Source organism: Euprymna scolopes, chromosome 45 (assembly GCF_053919585.1).
Source record: "Euprymna scolopes isolate OS-2025 chromosome 45, ASM5391958v1, whole genome shotgun sequence".
In the NCBI taxonomy this organism is placed as follows: domain Eukaryota; kingdom Metazoa; phylum Mollusca; class Cephalopoda; order Sepiida; family Sepiolidae; genus Euprymna; species Euprymna scolopes.
The window spans coordinates 40,942,178-40,958,626 of record NC_136526.1 but is presented as its reverse complement, the minus strand read 5'-3'; the positions used below and the strand labels follow the sequence as shown (position 1 = coordinate 40,958,626).

Sequence of the window (16,449 nt, the reverse complement as noted above, 5' to 3'; positions counted from 1 at the left end):
CAGAAAAAATATGTACAGAATATATTATTTTATAATATACATATATATATGTATGTGAAATAGTATAAAATGATATATAAATGGGACATCTTGTTTAATGTTATGTACCTATCTTCAAAATATTTCATTACATATATAAAGTTTTTAAAAATATATATGGCGATTAAGCAACACAGAATTTTCTGCATTTCATCCTCATGGGGATTTGTCATGAGGATGGAATTGATGTTGCTTCATGTTTTTATGTATCTACTTGAGACTGGGTTTGCTAGTCAGCCAATCAGATTCTTGGTTACTCACACACCCATTTTTTTTTTTTTTTTTTTTTTTTAGCATATTTTGTTGTTTTAGCAAGGATTTTTTTTTTTTTCATTTCTTTGTCATCAGGGATGACCTAGTTTTAATTTAGTTTTAGTTTTTTTTTTAAGTAAAAATTAATAAGGTATATATATATATATATATATATATATATATATATATATATATACATACACACCTTATTAATTTTGTTTGAATAGTTAAACATATAAATAGAAACTAGAATTTGAAGGTGTAGATTAGTAATTGGGAAATAAATCAATAGAATAAATAAATTGGAAAAAATAATTATAAAAAATGAAAAAAAAAAAGCATTAGAGGATTAATTGAATATAAAAATAGGGAATTGTTAAAGTTTCATATAAAAAATAGAAATACGAAAGTGGGTTAAATAATTTGCAGGCAATCAAAAAAATTTTTTTAAATAAATAAAATATAAAAATAGGGATAGATATTAAAATAGGGATTATGAATCTATTCATATATGTATAACAAATGTATTTCGCCGTCTGAAGAGTAGCTATTTTGGAATATTTTTAAATGATATAATATTGAAATTGTCCAAAACAATTGTAACACATAAGGAAATACAACATATATTATATTTGGTTGTCGTAATTTTGCAGATATATAATATATAAAAGGCTATCTGTCTCCATATTTTCAAACTCTATCTCTTCCGAAACTAAAAATCGCAGAGCGGCACTAGGGGTCTCAAATGATTGGATTTTTTTACAGACCATTCTTTTATGGGTCTTCAGCCATTTAAAATAGTTTTTAAGTGGTCAAAATTGAAAAAAATCGTTATATATTCTGTACGTTCATCTTCGTTTATTTTTAATCAGTAATTGATAACGTAACCAGCTTTGAATGCTACAGTTTTGGTTTCGATTCTAACTGATGCTATCCAAATACTTTTTTCTTTTTACTTTTGAAATCATGACTCTATAATAATAATATATACAAAATCTGGACAAATTAAAATATCATATTTAAGCGTATTTTATGCCGCCCCTACCCCCGCCTCTAGTGTGTGTATATATATATATATATATATATATATATATTTTCTCTTTTTTTTTTTTTTCATTTTTCTTAAACTTTTTCTTCTAGGGGATGGGACATCCAGCCAGATGTCTGACATTTACCCCTATTTTAGTGAGTCCAACCAAGAGATCTTTTCAGGATTCTAGCCATCCCTTTCAGTGCAATCGTTTGTATTTCACTTGCACTTGGTTCACCGGGTATGCTTGCTATATATATATGTGTGTGTGTGTGTATTAAGATCGTTCTAGTTCATTTGACTTCTATTATAATAAAGTCGACCAACTATCACCTGTGTGCACCATTTCTAATAGTTGGATTAAATGTCAAGTTCACACAATGAAAGAATCAATATCTTTCTAATAATCAGGTGTATGCAATCAACATCAGTAGATGGACTAATTTGCATATTGCTTTGCAAAATAGCCTCTCATTAATTATTCATTTTTAATCTTTTCAATTTCGATAATTGTTTTGTTTTAATATAACAAATTTGAATAAAACTAGTAATACATGATTAAGGGTTGGGAACAGGAGTTTCTTTACCGCCAGTATATGTGTGTGTGTGTCTGCTTTCTTGTCTTAATATTTGGTTAATTGAAGCTATGTAAGCGATGTAATTTCTAAGATTAATATTTAATAAAAATTTGAATACTTAATAAAATAAAATTATCTTTGATTAAAAATGTGTTTCTTTTTTGTTTTTTTTTAATATATTTGAGTCTCATATTACTGAAGAAGGATTAGCTTCTTTTTTTTTTTCCCCCCCAGTCCAGTAACTGTTTTTCCCCCAAATAATGGGGAAGCCCCATACCAACAATAGAATCTTTGTAGTCATATTATATGATAAGATCCATCTTGGAATTAAAGATAGCATTCTAATCCCCCATTTAAAATACCTGCTCTGTACCTGCGGGGAAACCCTCCAACCATGGATAAAAGAAAACCCTCTCAGCAGCAGAATTGGGCACATAAATCGCAATAATACGAAACGCACTGTTATCAACAGCATGGGCTATGGCTGACTGTCCTATCATATCCACATGGACAACGCTCACCACTGTCCTATCATATCCACATGGACAACGCTCACCACTGTCCTATCATATCCACATGGACAACACTCACCACTGTCCTATCATATCCACATGGACAACGCTCACCACTGTCCTATCATATCCACATGGACAACACTCACCACTGTCCTATCATATCCACATGGACAACACTCACCACTGTCCTATCATATCCACATGGACAACGCTCACCACTGTCCTATCATATCCACATGGACAACGCGCACCACTGTCCTATCATATCCACATGGACAACACTCACCATCGCAGTCAGTGTGCATCTCACTAGAAAATATGTTTTTATTATGGAAATCGCTCCAGACATGAAGCCACTTGATGTAAGGAGCCCCCCCCCCCAACAAAAAAGTAGTTCAAGATCAAAAGCTTGCCAACAGTAAGTGGCAGATGGAATAAATTCTGACCCAGAAAAAAACAGCAATTCTTCCCCCTTTGTCAGAAACATTGCTCATGGAATGTGAGGACTAAAGGACTAAATAAGGTAAATGAGTTACGTGGCTGCTGTTGCGTAAGCGATTATGAATATTACCATATGTTGCGTAAGTGATTATAAATATTACCATATGTTGAGTAAGTGATTATAAATATTACCATATGTTGAGTAAGTGATTATGAATATTACCATATGTTGCGTAAGCGATTATGAATATTACCATATGTTGCGTAAGTGATTATAAATATTACCATATGTTGAGTAAGTGATTATAAATATTACCATATGTTGAGTAAGTGATTATAAATATTACCATATGTTGAGTAAGTGATTATGAATATTACCATATGTTGCGTAAGCGATTATAAATATTACCATATGTTGCGTAAGTGATTATAAATATTACCATATGTTGAGTAAGTGATTATAAATATTACCATATGTTGAGTAAGTGATTATGAATATTACCATATGTTGCGTAAGCGATTATGAATATTACCATATGTTGCGTAAGTGATTATAAATATTACCATATGTTGAGTAAGTGATTATAAATATTACCATATGTTGAGTAAGCGATTATAAATATTACCATATGTTGCGTAAGCGATTATGAATATTACCATATGTTGCGTAAGCGATTATGAATATTACCATATGTTGCGTAAGTGATTATAAATATTACCATATGTTGAGTAAGTGATTATAAATATTACCATATGTTGCGTAAGCGATTATGAATATTACCATATGTTGCGTAAGCGATTATAAATATTACCATATGTTGCGTAAGCGATTATAAATATTACCATATGTTGAGTAAGTGATTATGAATATTACCATATGTTGAGTAAGTGATTATGAATATTACCATATGTTGAGTAAGTGATTATGAATATTACCATATGTTGAGTAAGTGATTATGAATATTACCATATGTTGAGTAAGTGATTATGAATATTACCATATGTTGAGTAAGTGATTATGAATATTACCATATGTTGAGTAAGTGATTATGAATATTACCATATGTTGAGTAAGTGATTATGAATATTACCATATGTTGAGTAAGTGATTATGAATATTACCATATGTTGAGTAAGTGATTATGAATATTACCATATGTTGAGTAAGTGATTATGAATATTACCATATGTTGCGTAAGTGATTATGAATATTACCATATGTTGCGTAAGTGATTATAAATATTACCATATGTTGAGTAAGTGATTATGAATATTACCATATGTTGAGTAAGTGATTATGAATATTACCATATGTTGAGTAAGTGATTATGAATATTACCATATGTTGAGTAAGTGATTATGAATATTACCATATGTTGAGTAAGTGATTATGAATATTACCATATGTTGAGTAAGTGATTATGAATATTACCATATGTTGAGTAAGTGATTATGAATATTACCATATGTTGAGTAAGTGATTATGAATATTACCATATGTTGAGTAAGTGATTATGAATATTACCATATGTTGAGTAAGTGATTATGAATATTACCATATGTTGAGTAAGTGATTATGAATATTACCATATGTTGAGTAAGTGATTATGAATATTACCATATGTTGAGTAAGTGATTATGAATATTACCATATGTTGAGTAAGTGATTATGAATATTACCATATGTTGCGTAAGTGATTATAAATATTACCATATGTTGAGTAAGTGATTATGAATATTACCATATGTTGAGTAAGTGATTATGAATATTACCATATGTTGAGTAAGTGATTATAAATATTACCATATGTTGCGTAAGCGATTATGAATATTACCATATGTTGCGTAAGCGATTATGAATATTACCATATGTTGCGTAAGTGATTATAAATATTACCATATGTTGAGTAAGTGATTATGAATATTACCATATGTTGAGTAAGTGATTATAAATATTACCATATGTTGAGTAAGCATAAAAGTTATTAGTCAGCACATGACAATACCCCCCCCCCCACCAAAAAAAAATAAACGAAACCAAAATGGGTCTCCTGAATTGTAGCAATATCTACCTTAATGCATTTGCTGCCAACTACGAGTTTTCTTGTACCTTGGCATTTGTTCAGCAAATACAGGGTGACCCAAAAAAAAACAAAAGCTAAATGGAGGCCATCTAGAACATATGCTGTAGTACGGAGAAAAAAAGGCCAAAGACCCTAGTGTTTTGATGTGATGTTTTGAATATAATAAACTAGTTATGACCAAAGTTTCATTTCATTCAAACAAAACACTAAGAAACGAGTCCTAATTGGTGTGAGGGCCCGTTTTTTTTTGGGGGGGGGGTAACCCTGTATATAGGAAGGTTAATTTGTGAGCTATATATTATTGGGCCAAACTATAAGGTACTTCTTGGTCTTTAGTATTAGTAATTATTGTTTTGAATTCCAAGGATAATAATTGTCAAAAGGGGGTTTAGTTGTACTAACAATGTGGATCCAAGTAGTGTTTTTAATTTGCTTTTTTTTTTTTTTTAGAGGAATATTTAAACAGATTATTTTCCTGGTTTTGATGCTGTCATCATGACTCGTTTAAGAAACCATAAAATTACTGTAAGAGTTTTTATTAAGCAGTTATGGATAGGTTTGTCAGGTGTGGGAATTTTGTGGGCGGTAAGAGGTTGTGGAAAGCTGAATAACGTGTGTTTACAAGGAGACTGATTATGGAGCATATTAATACAAATAGTGAGGAAGGTATAATAAAAGAAGGGGTTTTATTGTGTTAGATGTTGATGTATATTACATTTTGAACATTTTTTTTTTTTAATTATTTCAGGACAGGAAATACAATTTAACAATTTTTAAACCAGGGTAAATGCTATGAATTTTTTTTTTTTTTTTTTTTTTTTTTGATGTCCTTTGAGATATTTCTTGAATGGGTCACTGTCATGCTAATGTTCTGGCTTTAGTTTGGATCATTTTGCCTCTAAATTTATTACTGTCATGCTAATGTTCTGGCTTTAGTTTGGATCATTTTGCCTCTAAATTTATTACTGTCATGCTAATGTTCTGGCTTTAGTTTGGATCATTTTGCCTCTAAATTTATTACCGCTATGCTAATGTTCTGGCTTTAGTTTGGATCATTTTGCCTCTAAATTTATTACTGCCATGCTAATGTTCTGGCTTTAGTTTGGATCATTTTGCCTCTAAATTTATTACTGTCATGCTAAGGTTCTGGCTTTAGTTTGGATCATTTTGCCTCTAAATTTATTACTGTCATGCTAAGGTTCTGGCTTTAGTTTGGATCATTTTGCCTCTAAATTTATTACCGCTATGCTAATGTTCTGGCTTTAGTTTGGATCATTTTGCCTCTAAATTTATTACTGCCATGCTAATGTTCTGGCTTTAGTTTGGATCATTTTGCCTCTAAATTTATTACTGTCATGCTAAGGTTCTGGCTTTAGTTTGGATCATTTTGCCTCTAAATTTATTACCGCTATGCTAATGTTCTGGCTTTAGTTTGAATCATTTTGCCTCTAAATTTATTACTGCCATGCTAAGGTTCTGGCTTTAGTTTGGATCATTTTGCCTCTAAATTTATTACTGCCATGCTAATGTTCTGGCTTTAGTTTGGATCATTTTGCCTCTAAATTTATTACTGTCATGCTAATGTTCTGGCTTTAGTTTGGATCATTTTGCCTCTAAATTTATTACTGCCATGCTAAGGTTCTGGCTTTAGTTTGGATCATTTTGCCTCTAAATTTATTACTGTCATGCTAATGTTCTGGCTTTAGTTTGGATCATTTTGCCTCTAAATTTATTACTGTCATGCTAATGTTCTGGCTTTAGTTTGGATCATTTTGCCTCTAAATTTATTACCGCTATGCTAATGTTCTGGCTTTAGTTTGGATCATTTTGCCTCTAAATTTATTACTGCCATGCTAATGTTCTGGCTTTAGTTTGGATCATTTTGCCTCTAAATTTATTACTGCCATGCTAAGGTTCTGGCTTTAGTTTGGATCATTTTGCCTCTAAATTTATTACTGTCATGCTAATGTTCTGGCTTTAGTTTGGATCATTTTGCCTCTAAATTTATTACCGCTATGCTAATGTTCTGGCTTTAGTTTGGATCATTTTGCCTCTAAATTTATTACTGCCATGCTAATGTTCTGGCTTTAGTTTGGATCATTTTGCCTCTAAATTTATTACTGTCATGCTAATGTTCTGGCTTTAGTTTGGATCATTTTGCCTCTAAATTTATTACTGCCATGCTAAGGTTCTGGCTTTAGTTTGGATCATTTTGCCTCTAAATTTATTACTGTCATGCTAATGTTCTGGCTTTAGTTTGGATCATTTTGCCTCTAAATTTATTACTGTCATGCTAATGTTCTGGCTTTAGTTTGGATCATTTTGCCTCTAAATTTATTACTGTCATGCTAATGTTCTGGCTTTCGTTTGGATCATTTTGCCTCTAAATTTATTACTGCCATGCTAATGTTCTGGCTTTAGTTTGAATCATTTTGCCTCTAAATTTATTACTGTCATGCTAAGGTTCTGGCTTTAGTTTGGATCATTTTGCCTCTAAATTTATTACTGCCATGCTAATGTTCTGGCTTTAGTTTGGATCATTTTGCCTCTAAATTTATTACTGTCATGCTAATGTTCTGGCTTTAGTTTGAATCATTTTGCCTCTAAATTTATTACTGCCATGCTAATGTTCTGGCTTTAGTTTGGATCATTTTGCCTCTAAATTTATTACTGTCATGCTAATGTTCTGGCTTTAGTTTGGATCATTTTGCCTCTAAATTTATTACTGCCATGCTAATGTTCTGGCTTTAGTTTGAATCATTTTGCCTCTAAATTTATTACTGTCATGCTAAGGTTCTGGCTTTAGTTTGGATCATTTTGCCTCTAAATTTATTACTGCCATGCTAATGTTCTGGCTTTAGTTTGGATCATTTTGCCTCTAAATTTATTACTGTCATGCTAATGTTCTGGCTTTAGTTTGAATCATTTTGCCTCTAAATTTATTACTGCCATGCTAATGTTCTGGCTTTAGTTTGGATCATTTTGCCTCTAAATTTATTACTGTCATGCTAAGGTTCTGGCTTTAGTTTGGATCATTTTGCCTCTAAATTTATTACCGCTATGCTAATGTTCTGGCTTTAGTTTGAATCATTTTGCCTCTAAATTTATTACTGCCATGCTAAGGTTCTGGCTTTAGTTTGGATCATTTTGCCTCTAAATTTATTACTGCCATGCTAATGTTCTGGCTTTAGTTTGGATCATTTTGCCTCTAAATTTATTACTGCCATGCTAATGTTCTGGCTTTAGTTTGGATCATTTTGCCTCTAAATTTATTACTGTCATGCTAATGTTCTGGCTTTAGTTTGGATCATTTTGCCTCTAAATTTATTACTGTCATGCTAATGTTCTGGCTTTAGTTTGGATCATTTTGCCTCTAAATTTATTACCGCTATGCTAATGTTCTGGCTTTAGTTTGGATCATTTTGCCTCTAAATTTATTACTACCGTGTCTGAAAGTTATTCTTTCCCATTTTTCTACTTAATTTATGTAATCATTCCTTTTAGCTTCTTATATAGAAATATTTCTTTTTCTTGTATAGAAATGTTTCATAGTAACAAAATTCTTTTTCTTTTAGTCAATACATGCTCGGCACATACGATAACCGTCTTTAACTTGAACTGGCATCTCAAAAGAACACGTATAGCTAAGGTTGTAGGTTTCGCGTTAGAAACGTTGATTAAAGTTTAACATGAATACGTATGTCGTGACACAATCTTTTTTTATTGCCTCTCATCCTCCCCTTTCTTTGGAAGGGACAACTTGTGACCCTTCACCGCTAACACCAGGGTTGGCCTTTCGCGCTTTTTGATGGGTTGACAGCCTCGAGGGTTTAACTGCTATCGTCTCTGCCTTCCTCTCCTCGACGTCAGACCTCTTCGCTGTAAGTTTTTTCCTTTACTTTTTACAGTACATGGACTTTGATTAATTTATTACTTTCTATTTTGTTAGTATTTTGGACTTATTCAATTTCAATGTATTTTTAAGCATTTTCTGCTTCCCCCTTGCACACTGAACTTCACGCTAATTCTATTTTATTCTTTCTTTCTGTTTTCAGTTTTTACCTTCTTCATTTTTAATAAACCTGTTGATTCAACGACAAAATGTCTTCAGAGTTTTAATTTTGGAGAAGTGTTTATACTTTCCGTTGTAAGACTTAAAACACTCAAGACAATGGAGCATGTGGTCTTTACGGGACATGATAGTGAAAAAGCGAAGTCGACCAAGTAGGATTGAAGCAAGCACCAGAACTTTTTACCTCGTCAACGCTACAAAAGATACTGGCCTCTTCAACAAGATAGAATAGTTTCTCACGGAGACAATGGGGCATGTGGTCTTTACGGGACGGAATAACATATGTATTTGATATGTTTGGAAGCCAAATCATGACAAGATAAACAATATTTATTGTTTAAAATTAATATATTTTGAAGCAAGACTTTGTCTTCAGAATTTGGTACATTTTTTTTTTTCTTGCCATGGTGTAGAGTGGATAAAAGGTTATTAAAAGAAAATTCGCATGCTGTTCTTTCTTTTAACTTTCTTATCCAACTCAACACCATGGCACGAAAAAAAGAAAAAATATTATTTATTCTCATGACAAGATTTGGCTTCCAAACGTATTTTATACATATTGAATAGTATGTGTATCGCATATTTGGTCATGTATTTTTTTCTAGCAAAAACATAAATTACAAGTTGAATGATTCACTATAAATAAAAGCTGATTCGAGTTATTTTTATTACAAAAAATATACAAATTGATATTCATATCTGACACACTAAGATATTTTCTTATTTAATATGCCAAATATGAGAATATTATAAATAATACAAATTTAATATATACTAGCAGTTCTGCCCGGCTTTGCTTGGGCCCTATGTACTATTCATAACTTTATATATATATATATATATATGTATTAAAAAGTTTGACTCATGTCCAGATAACCTACATCTAAAATTTCAAGTGTTTAGACTCAAAAATGGTGGAGGACTTTGGTAGAGTCTGCAAAGGTCAACTCTTTAAACATTGACCTCTTGGCAGCCAAATTTTCGTCCAAAAACTAATTAAAAAGCTTGCTGCATGTCTGAATACCCTTTATGTAAAATTTCAAATGTTTAGACCCAAAATTGGCTGAATAGTTTGCTAGAGACCGCAAATGTCAAATCTTTTGAACTTTGACCTCTTGGCAGCCAAATTTTCGGCCAAAAGCTGATTAAAAACCTTGCTCTATGTCTGAATACAATTTATGTAAAATTTCAAATGTTTAAACCAAAAATTGCCTGAGTAATTTGGTAGAGACCGCAGAGGTCAAATTTTTTTTTTTTTAACTTTGTCCCCAATTTTAACCCTTAACATTTGTTTTGGACTCAAATCAAATTAAAAAGTTTGATCCATGTCCAAGTAACCTATATCTAAAATTTCAAGTGTTTAGACCCAAAATTGGTAGAGGAGTTTGGTAGAGCTTTCAACGGTCAAATCGTTGAATTTTGACCCCTTGACAGCCAAATGTCTGGTCGAAAACTGATTAAAAAGATTTCTCCGAATCTCAATACCCCTTATGTCAAATCTCGAGTCTGTAGACTGAAAATTGACAGAGTAATTTCGTAGGGAAATGTATACACACAGACAGGCACACACACACACATACAATTTCACTTTTACATATATATAGATTCCATTTATATTCGCATGCATTATTTGTTGACTTTATTATTTGGAAATTGCAGAAAAAATAGCTTGACAATGACAATAAATTTGATAGAGCTATAATTGGCAGCAAATGTGTTAAGGGCCACCAGTTGCCTCAGCATGTGAGCAGATCTCTTTTGAGTTCTTATATCCTTCACATTCCAACTAGCTAGGTAGAAGGCCATGATCGTTACGTCTAATCAGGGTCGCACATAGGACCAGAGTCCTCTGAAATGAAAACACTGAAGGCCTGGCCGAGAATGCGTGGCAGCAATTCAAGTATAAACCGTCCGTCTTTTGACTGTGTCTGCCACATCCAATGGAAAAGTTAACTTAAGAGCCCGATACGAAGAGGGGTAAACATAAAGAGGGACCCTACCTTCACACTTGACTTGTAATTGCTTGAGTTTCGGGTGTTCTTCATCCTCCAATTTACTGCCCGAGATCGCCTCTGTAACAATCTCGATCATTCTCCAGAAGTCGTTTTGTTACCTGTATCTTTCCTCGCAAAAGTAGTCACCATGGGGTGCCTTTAAAAGTTTGAACCCTATTAACCCATTTTCCCTTGACATGATCAAATATCTGTAGTTTTACTTTTTTTTCTTATCGTTTAGATCCGTCAATACTTGCAGAGGGTCAACTATCACAAATCTTATATCTTCGCAAGAATGACAACTTCTTGTTTTTTTTTTTTTCTGTTCTAGCCGGAGGTAGAGATTCTGATTTAATGATATCTGTGTCTTGCTCTGGTTCCTTTTTTTTGGGGGGGGGGGGTCTTATCGCAAGAGGGTGTTTCAAATAGTTCCCTGGAATGAAAGCTGCTCCCGTGTCAGATTTGTAGTTGCTAGAATTTGGGTAGGAGTTAGCACCGACTTTTGCTGTTGCCTTGGCAGAATTGATTTGTCCAAACTATTTTCTGGCACGAGAGAAGGCCAATCTGCTTGGAATATTAGTGATGGACCAGCTTTACCTCCCTGAAGGTTTGCAGTATCTGTAACTACCAGCGTATTTGGTACTTGTGCACTTTTGCCACTGCGCTGAAATAATAACGTTAGTATTTTGAAAGCCATTCTTAACATGGGGAGGAGGAGGGTGTTTTGTAACTATTCTGTGCTTCCACCTAACAATTTAATTAAAAAAAAAAAAAAGATATTGTGAAGCTTGAATTTAACCTGAAAAAACTATTTAAAAATAGTGCACAAAAACGGCCCTCTTGCACTTTAAGTAAATGGAAATTAGGAAGATAAAAAAAGAACAGCAATCGTTTGACACCGGTTGAAAGAATGCAATTTGATTGGATAAAGAAATATTGACGTCATGACTATGAAATATTGATAAAATTTAAGAATTGAAATTGTTGAAAAAGAATTTAATAACTAAGTATTTAATAATTAATAGTATTTTTAGAATTTTTAAAATTTTTTAAGTTAAGATAGAATTTAAGAATTGAAATTATTGTAAAAGAATTTAATAATAGTATAAAAATAATTAATGTAGAAACATTTTTAAAAGAGTTTAAGTCATTTAAGTAACAATTCGATCGCTGATTTATAGAGAACTATTTTACTTTTATTAAATTAAAAAACGTTAATTAGCTCTCCAGTTAAAAGATTTTTTTTAAATTAAGATAGAATTTAACAATTGAAAGTATTGTAAAAGAATATTTCCGCGTATAATAATATGTATCAGAATATGTATCAGAGAACAATATCAGTTCTAATTAATTATCTGTTTTATACTTTAAAAAAAAAAGAAAAAAAAAGAAAGAAAAGTACTTCACGGGATACAGTTTTCTTTAAATGCGCAAAAAAGTTTTTTCACTTTCTTCCCCCCAAGTTAGAGTCATTTGTAAAGAGGACTACCTCCCATGATTCCCACTTTGTTATTCTCAATGTTGAGTTGTATTCTGGCTTGGAAGTACTCGGGACAAATGGTGTAGTTGTTTGTTTTAAACATGGTATGATGTCTTTATTCTCTCCAGATGACCCAAGTAGAGTGCTGTTGGGTATAACTCTCCCCAACACTGGCACCGTGGGGTTTGGTACCCTTTGCATATGAATCCAACTGCCGTAACTGAGGTACTACCATGTGTAGTCCACCTGCTATGGATGCAATTGGGATGCCACCAGGTGTGGTACCTTTCATATGAATGCAACTGGTGTGATACTCCTTGAGACAATCGAGCCAACTGTAAAACTCCTTGAAACCGACCACGCTATGTTTTGTTTATCCTCCGTCCCTGCCCTTTGCTTAAACCCCTGATTCAGAATGAGAAGTCTGTAACCCTTTCGGGTGCTTCACAAACCGGTAAATTGCTTGATCTGAGCTACAAGCAGAGCGCTACAAGAGTTGATTTATATATTTTATTTGGCAAAGCAATTTTAGCTTTCGGCACAGACGGAGAGTTGAGGAAATTGCTGATAGTGGTTGTAGCTAGTCGAGTGTTTTTTTTTGTTTTTTTTTTTTTTTGAAAAAGGAAGTCTCCGTGCTCCTAAATTGGAGTCTCGGGGCTGGGGGGTGCACACACACAAATGAAATCGAGAGAGAGAATGCATAAATTTCAAAGAATTTTATTTACTTTTATTTACATAATTGTTAGTTCACATCAAGCGAGGCAAATATACAACAATGGAGTCTGTTTGAATCTAAAACACAAGAGACAGGAGGAGAAGGAGGAGGAAAACACGAGAGAAAGGAAGGTTCATTTTTTTTTGTTTTTATCGTCTGCCTCCTTCCTCTTCTACCCAATCTCTGTTTAAAAACTTAATGAGAGAGAGGGTGAGGAGGGAGAGATTGATAAGAAACGGAAGAAAAAAGAGAGAGAGATAAAGTGAAGAATGAGAGAAGAGAAGAACAAAAAAAGAAAAAAAAAATAGTTGGAGTGTATGAGAGCAAAATACAGAAATGGAAGAGAGAGAAAAAAAAGAGAAGAGGAGGCAGAGAAAGAGAGAGATAAAACAAAGAAAGGGAAAAGAACGAAAGATAGAAAATGTTGACCAAACTATTTTGGGAAAAGCGAAGAGGAAGAAAAAAAAAAAAAAAGAAACTGACAGAGGGATAAATTTCTTCCTATTTACTTGCCTCCCCACGAGGGCAGAGTTAGACCACAAGGTCGGTTTTTAATCCGGGCAAAATCCAGCTCCCCCCCCCCAAAAAAAAAAAATAAAAAAAATAAAAGGGGCACTCTAGATAGGAACGAAAATAAAAATTGCCTCAGTCATGAAGGATTTCCCCTTCCCACTGACCGAGGACAGAAAAGGTTAAAGTGTAGCGTCAGAACAGATACTACACAGTGATCTTGTCCCGAAGATTTGTTGGTAGACATTAAAACAGAGAAAAGAGAGTCAAAGAGGAAAAGAGAGAGAAAAATAGAGACAGGGTATACAGGTAAAGAAGTATAATTAAAAAAAAAAGGGGGGGGGCAGAAAGAATAGAAGACAGAGAAAGATGTTGGATGGAGAAAAAGAAGGTAAAAAAAATCCACAGAGGTATAAAAGTGTTGACAAACATTTAAAAAAAGTACAAAGGCATAAGAAATCTAAACTGAAGGGCACACGCGACACGTTGTACGTGCGCGTGCACCCTTCGATTATATCACACTGATTCATTGCAGCAGCCTAGGCCTGATCTCCTCCCCCACCCCCATTATCTGAACTGGAGACAAAGCCTAGATTGAAAAAATAATAGTATTATTTAAAAAATGAATAAATAAAATAACTTGGGTCGAAAAGAGAAAAAAAAAAAAAAAAAATAGCAGCAGCGGCAGGAGCAGCAGTTAAGGTCTACGTTAGGGTTAGAGTTGGGGTTAGGGCAGAAGCAAATTGAACTAAGATCACATCAAGTTTTCCTTCTTTTGTCTTTTTTTATTTTTATTTTTTCAAATTCATTTTAGGATCTAGGAAGAAAAGGGAAAAAATTTTTTGAGTACGCCATTGCAAATGTCTGCACAAGAAGAAAAAAAACAAAACAGATGAAGCAGAAAATTGAAATTATTGAATTTTGTAGTAAAAAAAATTTTTTTTAATGAATTTTCACACATACCGGATCATGGGACATCTACAACAGGAAAAGGATCATGGGATATCTTCGGCTTGGAAAGGATCATGGGATATTTTCGATACGGAAAATTATCACGTAGAGATAAAGTATCACAGCATATCTCCCAACAGGAAATAAGGTCGACACATTTCCAACAAAAAGAGGATCACACGACATCTACGACAGAAAGAGGATCATGGGACGTTTCTCACACAAGGACAAGAATCATGTTACAGCGATATAAAGGGTCATGGTATATCTTCAGCCAAAAAGGAAGGTCATTCCCAACAAGGAAAAGGGTCGAAAAGCATTTCATAAAAGAAAAGAATCACAGGATATTTCTCTGAGAAGACGATTATGGAACATTTTTCATGGGAAGAAGATCACGAGGACATTTCTCAGAGAAAGAGGGGTCACAGGGACATTTTTCATAGAAAGAAAGATGGGTCACGGACATTTTTCATAGAAAGAGGATCACGAGGACATTTCTCATAGAAAGAGGATCACGAGGACATTTCTCATAGAAAGCGGGGTCATGAGGACATTTCTCATGGAAAGAGGGGTCACAGGGACATTTTTCATGGAAAGAGGATCACAAGGACATTTCTCACAGAAAGATGAGTCACGGGGACATTTTTCATGGAAAAAGGGGTCACAGGGACATTTTTCATGGAAAGAGGATCACAAGGACATTTCTCATAGAAAGATGAGTCACGGGGACATTTTTCATGGAAAAAGGGGTCACTGGGGACATTTTTCACAGAAAGAGGGGTCACAGGGACATTTTTCATGGAAAGAGGATCACGGGGACATTTTTCACAGAAGGAAGATCACGGGGACATTTCTCATTGGAAGAGGATCACAAGACATTCCTGTGGTGGGTTACAGAGCTTCTCACACCGGAAGTAAATCACAGGATCTGACAGAAAAATGCAAGTCGTGTGAGATTATTTACAGATATATAAGCACGAAAACATTTTAAGAAGCGGAAATCTCACGTGTTTAATGATCATGCTGCCATGAACAGAACTTGAGTCCAACTTTTGTGACCTTATAATTCATCAACAGTAATGGACCTAGCAAAGAACATCTAGAATCGCTCCATCACAGATTCTGATAGGAAAAAGCAGAGCTTGATGTGCATATAGGAATTGACGATGGTCAATCCCTATATGCACATCAAGAGGTGCTGCAGTGACTACCATCCCACAAGAGCTCGCCACTGTCACAGGCCTCGGACAAACTCGAGCGTCCTTCCACCTGCATTAGTGAAATCAGTTTGTCAAAGACATCAACAACGAAGCTCTTCTGACATTAGAAGAAAGTCTCCCAACCGGCTCTAAACTCCTGGAAAGAGTGAGTAACACCACTCAACCAGGCTAGAGCGAAGGTTGTCAAAACACGGGACAACCTGCACAAGTGCGACTATGTACAGGACGCTCAATGTCCCTGCTGCGCCAACATGCAAACCATCACACATCATCATCATCATAGAACCCATCTTGCTCAGGTCAATTTTAAACTTTAAGTGAAGCCATTGTTTAAAGATAATTTTATAAAATCAACAGTAGATTCTTTACAGTGCAATGTGGACTAAGTCATTGCAAAGAGGCACGTGAAGCTTCACAGAAGATATAATGGCTATAAAACAACGCATTTTACGTAAAAACACCATTACATAATTATGTGTAATGTCGAAATTAGTAAAAAAAAAAAAAATTTTTTTTTTTAAATATTCAAAAATGAACCCCCACCACAGTGTACTGGGAGGAAGCTTCA

The 16,449-nt window shown here is 33.8% G+C and overlaps 1 protein-coding gene across 2 annotated transcripts in view; it reads left to right on the top strand.

Annotated features, from left to right (window-relative positions):
* LOC145269491 (argininosuccinate lyase-like) overlaps window positions 1–9,041 on the top strand; it is a 135,797-nt gene extending 126,756 nt beyond the window's left edge. Inside the window, exons 18-19 of one of the 2 annotated variants that reach the window (XR_013865070.1) lie at window positions 8,693–8,820; window positions 8,995–9,041. The gene's annotated coding sequence lies outside the window, so the exon portion shown is untranslated. Of the gene's footprint in view, window positions 1–8,692; window positions 8,823–8,994 lie in introns of those variants that run through there. The other variant, XM_080125220.1, reaches the window with a different exon arrangement.
* The last annotated feature ends 7,408 nt before the right edge of the window (window positions 9,042–16,449 follow it).